Source organism: Carica papaya, chromosome 5 (genome assembly GCF_054855325.1).
Source record: "Carica papaya isolate Zhongbai chromosome 5, ASM5485532v1, whole genome shotgun sequence".
In the NCBI taxonomy this organism is placed as follows: domain Eukaryota; kingdom Viridiplantae; phylum Streptophyta; class Magnoliopsida; order Brassicales; family Caricaceae; genus Carica; species Carica papaya.
Window position 1 is genome coordinate 20,326,128 of NC_142313.1, and position 12,243 is coordinate 20,338,370.

Sequence of the window (12,243 nt, forward strand, 5' to 3'; positions counted from 1 at the left end):
ATTTATTTGATGCTCAATACCTCTAATTGGTGGCAATCCATTTGCTATCGCTTCCGGAAAGACATCTTCATATTCATGCAAAAGAGAAACAAACACACTAGGCAAAGAAACATTAAGGTCGTTAGTGTTCAGATAAAGTTCCTTATACATAAGCAAATTATACTTTTCCTTGAAAACCAAGCTTCCTTAATATTACTCCTTCTTGTATACGAGCTCACTTGTTTCTTTTTACACTCATTTGAATTCTGCCCCTTTCTTTGTCAAACTCACTTTTCACTTCATTATTTTTTCCACTATTTTCTTTTAAAAGCTCACTTTTGGATGTCTCGCATTTTTGCTCGCACTTTTTCCTTCACTCTTGTTTTCTCTCACTTTGTATTCTTCTAAGCTCGCCCTCATAAACTTCTGTTGGTGAAAGTGGTACAAGAGTAATTTTCTTTCCGTCTTTCTCAAAAGTGTAGTGATTTGTGAAACTGTTATGCATCACCCTTCGATCAAATTGCCAAGGGTGTTCCAACAAAAGATGACCAGCATGCATAGGCACTACATCGAATAACAATTCATCCTTATACTTTCCTATTTTGAATGCCACAAGAACTTGCTTTCTCACCCTTATATCCCCGCAATCATTGAGCCACGTCAATTTGTAAGGATGTAGATGTTTTGTACTAGACAGTCCCAACTTCTCTACGAGAGTGGTACTAGCAACATTTGTCATGCTACCACCATCAATTATCACATCACATACGTGATCCTTCACAAGACATCTAGTATGAAACAAGTTCTCTTTTTTATCGCATTCGTCTTGTTGGACTTGTATATTCAAGAACCCTTTCACTTTCTGTCATGGTAAATTCTTCATCTTCATCATGAATTGCATCTTCATAGGATGGTATTTCTCCTTGATTCTCTTCTTCATTGGCCAAATAATACTTTCCATCAAGCATAAACATAGTTCTTTGATTTGGACAGTCCTGCTTGTAATGACCTACCCTTGACACTAGAAACATTTAATTTTTCTTGCGTTAGTAGTGGAGTCAAGCTTACTCTTATCTTTGCTAGAACCGGATGCTTTAAGAACCTCTTTCAATTCTGCCTTAGGCTTGGATGACGAAGCCTTATCACATTTCCTCCAATTTTATTTGCATGTTAAAGTGTTGGAAGAAAAATGAGTTGTTACCTTTTCTCTTCAATTGCTTCTCAACCTTCAAAGCAAGGTGAAACAAATATTCTAGCTCCATATAAGGCTGCAATTCAACCACATTAGAAATCTCCTTATTCAAACCATTAACAAAATCTAGCCATTCTAGCCTCACTATCTTCCTTGACATTTGCTCTAATCATGGCCACTTCCATTTCTTTGTAGTACTCCTCAACACTCTTAGAACCTTGTGTAAGATTTTGAAGTCGATTGTACAACTCTCTATAGTACTCCACTTCAAATCTCTCCATTCTTCAATAAGCCTCTCCGCTTCTTCTTTGTATCATCCCACCAAGTAATAGCATAATCTTCAAAAACAGCAACGACAAGTTGTAGTTTCTTGGATTCAGTGTAGTTATTGAAATCAAATACTAGTTCAATCTTCTTTTCCCAATCCAAGTAAGTTTCAGGATCGATTCTTCCATGAAAGGATGGAATCTTGAATTTAACACCACCAAAATTGCTATTATTGTTTTTTCTTGCTCTTCGTTGCACCTCCTCTTCTTCTTCATTATCACCGCGTGATTCATCATCTTCAAAGTCATTACTCTCTTGAACTCTATTTGGAAATCTCCTACCACACATGGCTGGATTTAAGAGCATTTGGTTGCTGCCCCTAAATCCAATTCTCTAGTTAAGGTTCGTTGTCGAGAATCAGAGCTTATATAAATGTGCTGAATTACAATTAGGAATGGAATAAACCAAGTTGGAAGGAAATAAAAGATAATTTGAATGAAATTTAACCAAGGTAGATTGAAATGAAAGATGTTTCCGAATTCTTAGAAAGAAATACAACTTAAAAGCAATTTTAGTCTAGGAAAGCAAACTGAATTTTTGTTTTAACTCCTATTTGAATCCTCTTTTTTTAATCTCTCTTTTTTGCCTCTTGATATTCCTTTTTCTTTCACTTTCCTTTTCACCTTCTTTTGATTTTTTTGGTTTCTTTTTTTTATGTAACACAACAGAAATAAACTTGAATGGACTAACTTTTTGGATGACAAACAGATCACAAGGAGTTGGAGAACAACAAAAGATTAAAAATAACAACAGAAAAAAAGTTGAAATGAATGGAACAATGAGAGGACACTAAACTGATATGCTTGATGCTAAACAATAAGAAATGGATATGGAGGATGGAAATTGAAACAAAAACTTGAAACAATGAAACAAAAGTAAAGAGATGAAACACAAAGGATATAACCTAATTTAGTATCTAAGCTTACTCTGATACCAAACTGATACGAACCAAGGGTATATTAACCGAGAACCAATATCTTTACACTTGGAAGCAACCCCTTGGAAAGCTAAATCAGATTTACCAAGTCCTTGATCCAATTCGATTCGTGAAAGAGAACTTTGGAATAAGTCCGCAACCCAAAGTCAACCCTTGAAGAATCTTCGAATAAACTACTCACAAAGTAATTAGCTTGGCTCATAGGAACCCTGATTCAAACAAGAATCATAACAAGAGAAAAAACTCTCTTAAGAAACCTTGCATTAAGCAAATTCATATATCAACTTGTCTGTCTTTACAAAAGAGAACACTACCTATAAGTTTTAAGACATCCAAGAGTCACAACTCTTCATATTACCCAAGTAAATATTTCTATTTAATAAGAAAAGCAAAATTCTAAATACAATAAATGAAGACAACTAGATCCAATATATTTAAGTCAGAATTCGTTCTGAAATTTGTGAGCCAATTATTTATCTGATGAGATCCAAATTTTAGTTTATTTCTGTTGCATTACATAAAAAAAAAAACATAAAAAAATCGAAAGAAGGTGAAAAGAAAAGTAAAAAAAAAATAAGAAACTAAAAAAAGAGGATTCAAAAAGGAGTTAAAACAAAAACTAAGATTGCTTTCCTAGATTAAAATTTCTTTTAAGTTGTATTTCTTTTTAAGAACTCGGGTTTATCTTTCATTTCCTTGGTTGAGTTTCATTCAGATTATCTTTCATTTCCTTCCAACTAGGTTTATTCTATTCCTCATTGTAATTCGACACTTTTGTATAAGCTTTGATTCTCTACAACGAATGTTAACAAGAGAATTGGAGTGGTAAAAGGCTGAGTGTGAGTTGATCTAGAGAAAAACCAAAATTTAAAAACAAGTGAAATTGGGTGATACCATTATTTGAGTGAAACACGTGAGGGAGTTAAGTGAGGAACTATTTTTTTGCTTTACTAACATCTTTTTGCAGCTTAATACAAGATGAGTGGACAAGCAAATATCCACAAAATGAGTTAGATAGGTTCCAAGCCTCAACGGAACTGATAACAGCTATAGATGGAAGATATGGTGAGATTATTGATCGAATGGAGAGGCTAGAAAGTTTCGGTTACAAGGGGGCAGCCACCAAATACTCCTAATCCAGCCATGCATGGTAGAAGATTTCCAAATAGAGTTCAAGAGAGTAATGACTTCGAAGATGATGAATCACGTGGTGATAATGAAGAAGAAGAGGAGGTGCAACCAAGAGCAAGAAACGACAATAATAGCAACTTTGGTGGTGTTAAATTGAAGATTCCATCCTTTCATGGAAGAATGGATCTTGAAACTTACTTGGATTCGGAAAAGAAGATTGAAGTAGTATTTGATTGCAATAACTACACTGAATCCAAGAAACTACAACTTCTTGTTGCTGTTTTTGATGATTATGCTATTACTTGGTGGGATGATACAAAGAAGAAGCGGATAAGTAATAGAGAGAGGCCTATTGAAGATTTGAGAGATTTAAAGTCCATCATGAGAACAAGATTTGTACTAAGCTATTACTATAGAGAGTTGTATAATCAACTTCAAAATCTTACAGAAGGTTCCAAGAATGTTGAGGAGTACTAGAAAGAAACGGAAGTGGTCATGATTAGAACAAATGTTGAGGAAGATAGTGAGGCTAGAATAGCTAGATTTCTTAAATGTTTGAATGAGGAGATTTCTAATGTGGTCGAATTGCAGCCTCATATGGAGGTAAAAGATTTGCTTCACCTTGCTTTGAAGGTTGAGAAGCAATTGAAGAGAAAACAGGAATGCAAGTCATTTTTCTTCCAACACTTCAATATTCAAATCAAATTGGAGGAAAAGTGATAAGGCTTGTCATCCAAGCCTAAGGCAGAATCGAAAGAGGTTCTTAAAGCATCCGGTTATGGCAATGATAAGAGTAAGCTTGACTCTACTATGAACGCAATAAATATTAAATGTTTCAAGTGTCAAGGTGTAGGTCATTACAAGCGGGACTGTCCAAATCAAAGAACTATGTTTATGTTAGATGGAGAATATTATTCGGCTACTGAAGAAGAGAATGAAGGAGAAATACCATCTTATGAAGATGCAATTGATGATGAAGATGAAGAATTTACCATGGCAGAAAGTGGAAGGGTTCTTGTAGCAAGAGGAGCTTTGAATATACAAATACAAGATGAATGCAATCAAAGAGAACTTGTTTCATACTAGATGTTTTGGTGAAGGATCGCGTACGTGATGTGATAATTGATGGTGGTAGTGTGACAAATGTTGCTAGTACTACTCTTGTAGAGAAGTTGGAGCTGTCTACTACAAAACATCCACATCCGTACAAATTGAAGTGGCTCAATGATTACGGGGATAGAAGGGAGACAAAGCACTTGTGGCATTAAAAATAGGCAAGTATAAGGATGAATTGCTATTCGATGTAGTGCCTATGCATGCTGGTCATCTTTTGTTGGGATGCCCTTGGCAATTTGATCGAAGGAACATAACGGTTTCACAAATCACTACACTTTTGAGAAAGACGGAAAGAAAATTACTCTTGTACCACTTTCACCAAAAGAAGTTTATGAGGGTGAGCTTAGAAGAATACAAAGTGAGAGAGAAAACAAGAGTGAAGGAAAAAGAGTGAGCGAATGTGAGATATCCAAGAGTGAGCTTTTAAAAGAAAAGAGTGGAAAAAATAATGAAGTGAAAAATAAAGTGAGTTTGACAAAAGGGGCAGAATTCAAATGTGTAAAAAAAAAAAAAGTTCGCTTGTATGCAAAAAGGAGTGATATTACCACACAATGGCATACTCTCCAAACTCCACGGCCGCAAGCTTTATCTTTTTCTCCTCCGAATAATTGTGGCACTCAACAATAAGCTCCACCTTGCGTTCTCATTCAAGATAAGCATTCGGATCATTCTTGCCAAGAAACGATGGGATTTTTATTTTGATGCTCCCAATGTTTTTATCAAGATCGTTTCGATCCCTACCATAATTTCGACCTTCATTGACCAAAGTAGCTTGGTCATCAAACTCTTCCTCCACTTCCTCATCAAAAGGTGGTGTTGGAAGTCTTCTTGCCCTTTGATTGGTTTGGGAAGCTTCCCCTCCTATGGAATTTAACTCACGTTGTTTCTCTAGTTTCTCATTCATGTTGCCAATAGCTAGTTGAATCCTCTCAAATTGTTGTTGCATTGCTTTGAGGATGAATTCTTGATCTTTTGATGTTCTTTCACTCCCTTGTGGCTCCATCTTCAAATCTAAAATTTTAATGACAAAAAAAATAGATTGCAACTTCACAAATCACTCCCTCACGTGTTTACTCTCATAGTATGGGCACTCGTGTTTCACTCAGTTTTGGCTTTTACCCTCTTTTAAGCTCACACTCTCTTGCTTTTTACCACTCAAGAAATTTTTTATAACTTTATGCCAAAAGATCAATTCAAACAACAATTAATTATCACTATGTACTCAATTTTAATTAGAGATAACGAAGAATTCTTGAAGAAACAAGATACACGAATTCAATTCTATAAACAAACTAGAACAATCTAAACAATGGAGAGCATACACTTGATATAGAAATAAGTGTATGATGATTTTTATGTCAATTAAGAAACAACTAATCAATATTATTACCTCAAGATGTAGTAAGAAGCAAATGAGCAGAAATATTAAATGAAAACTAAAAGATGCAAGAAAAAAAAAAGGTGAATCTAGAATTTAATGTACGAAACTTGTAATTCTTTAATAGAACCACAAATTGTCACCCAAAACATTCAAATTAAGTGAAACAAACAGTTTTGGATGAAAACAAACTTAATTGAGGTGAGTTGTTTCCAAACAACCCCAAAAATTACACAAACAATCTCAACCAAACAAACATCCTTGAAACGAGTTTTCCTTTTAAATTTTAAATATATTTGAATGTTATATGAGATAAATAAAAGGAAAATAATAACAGGTGTTTCAATTACACAAGATAGAATTGGTTTAAGTGTGTTTTGCACAATTAAGCAAAATAGGCTAATCTGATTTTTTTTTTTTTTGCTGAATGTAAATTTGTCCTTTTTTTTTTTTGCAAGAAATAATGAAAATAAAGACAATACAATAAGGATAGACATTTTTACTTGGTGAACTAATGCTCTGATACCAAATGATGCGGAACTGCAAGACCCTTACTTGAACCTTAGAACTCTTCAATCGGTCTAGAACATAATTTAGATCACAAGTAAAAATAAATTAAATTTAATCAATCACCCAAATGGTAGAAGTTAAATAGAACCCAAGAAAGATAAATGATATCCCTTGAACCCAATCTAAACAAGTACCATGAACAATTGAAATAGGAAATCAAAATTGAAATACAAGTCATAACAATTATATTACAAATCAACACTTTGTGCATAAAGTGAAAAGAAAGCCAAAACACTCTCAACTCAATTTTGAATTATTTTATTACAACTCTTGATGACCACAAAGAAGAGTTCCTTTGGTTTTTATAGTCAAAGAAATCTATGATAAGTTACAATACAATAACTACAATTGTAACTCTCACAATAACTTGGCTGATTATGGAATAATTACTATTATAACTCCAACAATAACTAAGCTAATTATAGGCATGTAATTGTTATGTAACTGCTTGTAACTCCAATCTTCTTAACCAACACCACTAATTATTTGTGGCACCATATAGTTATGGGTTCTTGTCTTAACAAGACTTAAGCTCAAAATGAATTACACTTGACTATATGGGCTTAATAAACTCAAACTAAAATAAACAATCCAAAATACTTAAAATAACTCAACTAATATAGCCCATACACAAGGCTTATTCACCCATTACCAATATGACTCAAATAAACCCAAATTATCCCAAATCACTTGAATCCAATTAAAGTTACGAATTTGGGCCATTCAAAAAGCTCATATTTGAACTTTCCACACTTGGTCAGCCTATGATCCACTTGCTTTTAAGTGAAAACTTTCAGAAACTCTTTAAGCTTCTTTGCCTTTGATCTTGTTACTAGTCCGCTTAAACTTTCTAGGTTTGGAACTCTATTTGTGTTTACATCATTTGAAATTTGCTCCAAGTCACCTTTTGATGCTCTTTGAGTATCTTGAGTATTTTTAGCCTTGTTTGCATCAAAATGTTCTTCATGTTCATTCAAATCTCTAGAATACACAAGGATATCATCAAAGTACACAACAACAAATTTTCCAATGAAATCTTTCAAAACATGATTAATAAGTCTCATTACTTGGTGCATTAGTTAAACTGAAAGGCATAACCAACCATTCATATAATCCATATTTTGTTTTGAAAGTAGTTTTCCATTCATCGCCCTCTTTTATTCAAATTTGATGATAACCACTTTTTAAATCAATTTTGTTAAAAATAGTAAAGCCATATATAATTCATCAATCATATCATCTAACCTAGGAATAGGATGACGATACTTTACCGTAATGTTGTTAATCGTACACAATCAACACATACGCCAAGAACCATGTTTCTTTAACAACGGGAACAGCACACGACTCATGCTTTCTCTGACAAATCCCTTACCCAACAACTCCTCAACTTGCCTTTGAAGGTCCTTTGTCTCCTCGGGATTAATTCTATAGACTGGTTTGTTTGGAATTGAGGCACTGGGTATGAAATTGATTTGATGTTCAATACCTCCAATGGGTGGCAATCCATTAGGTATCTCCTCCGGAAAGACGTCTTCATATTCCTGCAAAAGAGAAACAAACACACTAGGCAAAAGAAACATTAAGGTCAGCCTTGTTTGCATCGTTCAACTTATCCCACCAAGTTAGTGCATAACCTTAGAATTCAAGAGATGCAAGTTTTACCTTTTTTTTTTTTCCGAGTAGTTGTGGATTGAAAAGACTTTTTCCACCTTTGCTTCCCACTCCAAGTATGATTCGGGATCATTTCTGCCTTGAAATGTAGGAATGGTCATTTTGATGCTTTTGAGATTGTCATCAACTCTACCTCTATTCCATCTCCTCCTACTTCCTTGGGATATTTCGGATTGAACCCCTTCATCATATTCATGCCTACTTGCATTCCTTTGCAAATTTGCTTCGAGTTGATCCAGGCGCTCCATCATCGTCTCCATTGTTTGATTGAATTGTCTCAACAATTGTTGTCTCTAAGCCTTTTCTTCAAAGCTTTCTTGTGGTGCCTCCATTTCTGTTGTATCCATAGGAAATGAAAAGTTTAAATCCTCACACCCTTGTTTCCCTTCCTAAAATGTCATTCCTCAGATATAATTCTCTACTTAATATAGTGGGGGATAGATTCACTCGTTTCTTACCACTCTTTTCCTTGTTTCAAGCCTTTAAGATTTGTTCAAGTCTTACAAATGCTAAAACAGCACTTACTAAGCAAAAACAACTAGAACAAAGAAGGACAAAGTGAATAAGGAAAATCAAGAAGAATGAAAGAAAGAAAAAAAAAAGAAAGGAAGAACCGATTCAAAGGTGTTGAAAACTTTTGTAACTCTTTATTTTTCCAATGATGAAACCTTCAAAACAAATGATGTTAGTACTTCCAAAGATCAAATGAATCGATACATTTTTTTTTCACGGCTACTTTTGATCAAATGAATCAAGAAAAACTTAGCTCTGATACCAAAAATGATAGCAACGGTTACCGGATGATTAAGATCGTTCCTTGATGATCTGGTTCAGCCAATCTTTAATCTTGAATGAACTCAACAACATTGAGCATATCGAACTCAACACCTTTGAATTACACTAAAAGAAAGAATTATGGAAATCTTCTAAGCAACCCAACCCAACCTATTTGAACCCAACAACAGTAGGTATATTAAACCTACCACCTTTGAATCACAAAAAGGTAGAAAAATTGAATTACTGTTACCCACCCCTAAATCTAATGAACCCAACAATAATAGGTATATTAAACCTATCACCTTTGAATCACAGAAGAGAAAGAAGAAAGGCCAAGGTGCCACAACTAGGAGGAAGAATCCTAGTTGATAAACCTAATAAGTTTTGCAAGCAACTTGCAAGACCCAAACTAGCTCAAAGAGACTAACAAATTAAGGAAAACCCTTAACAAGTATGTAATTTCAATCTGATTTTTACAAGTAGAGTGCATCCCTATTTATAGGTCATAGGGAGCATGAAATTCAAAAGTAAATTACTTAAAATTAACTTTAGAAATAGAAACTAATAAAGAAAAATTCAAGAGTAATTAATGACTTGGGATTCTAGTCTTCTTTGAATTCATTCTCCAAGACTGACTTCTGTTTACTCCATGTTGATTTTTCATCATCCAATGAAGAGTTTTAATGCTTTTGAAGACACCAATCTTGTTCATAAATGATCAGATTTATTGATGTCCTTCAACTTCAAAGTCAAGCCATTATTGTTGACTAGAATTGATAAAAGAATGTAGTCTTGAACCAGCCATGCTTTTGCACTAATTTTAGGCCATATTAGGGCCAAAATGATTGTCTTGATCAACCCAATATGATCCATTAGCCCTTATTGGCCCATGATCTGAAATGGTCATGAAATTCACAATTCTAGACTTTGCATTGTGGGCTTTGGAGCATTCTAGTGAAAGACTTGTGCTAATCAAATTCTTCAAAGCTTCTTGCACTTTCTTTCTTCTTGAACGTGTCATTGGACCAGCAATGTTGATCAAATTATCATCTTCACAAACTTGAGCTTCCTGATTAGCAACATTTGATCTTTTGTGCATTTGATCGATATCAATATCAAACTCAACACCTTTGAATTACACCGAAAGAAAGAATTATGGAAATCGTCTAAGCAACCCAACCCAACCTATTTGAACCCAACAACAGTAGGTATATCAAACCTACCACCTTTGAATCACAAAAAGGTAGAAAAATTGAATTACTGTTACCCACCCATAAATCTAATGAACCCAACAATAATAGGTATATTAAACCTATCACCTTTGAATCACAGAAGAAAAAGAAAAAAGGCAAAGGTGCCACAACTAGGAGGAAGAATCCTAGTTGATAAACCTAATAAGTTTTGCAAGCAACTTGCAAGACCCAAACTAGCTCAAAGAGACTAGCAAATTAAGGAAAACCCTTAACAAGTACGTAATTTCAATCTGTTTTTTACAAGTAGAATGCACCCCTATTTATAGGTCATAGGAAGCACGAAATTCAAAAGTAAATTACTTAAAATTAACTTTGGAAATAGAAACTAATAAAAAAATAGAATTCAAGACTAATTAATGACTCGGGATTCTAGTCTTCTTTGAATTCATTTTTCCAAGGCTGACTTCTCTTTACTCCATGCTAATTTTTCATCATCCAATGAAGAGTTTTAATGCTTTTGAAGACTCCAATCTTGTTCATAAATGATCAGATTTATTTATGTCCTTCAACTTCAAAGTCAAGCCATTATTGTTGACTAGAATTGATAAAAGAGTGTAGTCTTGAACCAGCCATGCTTTTTGATGCGGAACCCCAAGACCCTTGCTTGAACTTTAAAAAAGAAATCGGTTTAGAACGGAATTTATACCACAAGTAAAAAAGAAATCAAATTTGTTCAATCACCCAAATGGTAGAAGTTAAAGAGAACCCAAGAAAGATAAATGATATCTCTTGAACCCAATCCAAACAAACACCAAGAACAATTGAAATAGGAAATCAAAATTGAAATACAAGTGATAACAATTGTATTCCAAATCAATACCTTGTCCATAAAGTGAAAAGAAAGCCAAAACGCTCTCAACTCAATTTTGAGTGTTTGATTACAACTCTTGATGTCCACAAAGAAGAGTTCCTTTGGTACTGATAGCCAAAGAAATCAATGATAAGTTACAATACAATAACTACAATTGTAATTCCAACAATCTACCTTCCATAGGCGTTTCCCCATCACTACAATCCTCCAAAGGAGGCATTTCATCCTCCACATCATTCGCATCATCCGTTTCAACACCATCACCACGCATCACCATTACCCTTTTATTTGGGCATTGAGATGCAATATGACCAAAACCCAAGCATCTGAAACACTTGATATCTCTATTCCTAGGAGTTTGGGAGTTAGAAATACCTTTGTTTTTATTATCATTAGCATCTTTTGGCTTGGTTTTGTATCTCTTTTGAATTGGACAGCCTTGTTATCTCCCCTCTAATTCGGTCTCCAATTGGAATTTTAGGCCGAGTAAGTGTTGGCTTAGCTTGTGTTCCCCTTTCTCTTTAATTGTTTTTCAATTTTTATAGCCATGCGCACCATATCATCAATCTCTACATAATGTTGAAGCTCTACAATGTTGGCTATGTCTTTGTTAAGGCCATTTAAGAACCTTGCCATAGTAGCTTCCCTATCCTCTTCAATATTAGCCCTTATCATGGCTATCTCTATCTCTTTGTAGTAGTCTTCTACACTCTTGTTCCCTTGTTTATAGGCCTTGCAATTTTTGATGTAAGTCCCTATAGTGGTGAGTAGGAACAAAGCGCCTTCTCATGATAGCCTTCATTTCGGCCCAAGTGGAAATAGATCTCTCTCCATTTCTCCTTTTACTTGTGATGAGCTGATCCCACCACACAATGGCATACTCTCCAAACTCCACAGCCACAAGCTTTATTTTTTTCTCCTCCGAATAATTGTGTCACTAAAAAAAAAAAGCTCCACCTTGCGCTCCCATTCAAGATAAGCATTTAGATCATTCTTGCCTAGAAAAAATGGGATTTTCATTTTGATGCTCCCAATGTTTTTATCAAGATCGTTTCGACCCCTACCATAATTTCGACTTTCATTGACCAAAGTAGCTTG

The 12,243-nt window shown here is 34.5% G+C and overlaps 1 long non-coding RNA gene across 1 annotated transcript; it reads right to left on the bottom strand.

Annotated features, from left to right (window-relative positions):
* Nucleotides 1–9,117: 9,117 nt before the first annotated feature.
* Nucleotides 9,118–9,591, bottom strand: LOC148254937 (uncharacterized). Its single transcript, XR_015819347.1, has 2 exons — nt 9,384–9,591; nt 9,118–9,290 (listed from the first exon to the last, which is right to left on the bottom strand). It is a non-coding gene; the product is annotated as an uncharacterized LOC148254937 (long non-coding RNA).
* Between the last annotated feature and the right edge of the window lie 2,652 nt (nt 9,592–12,243).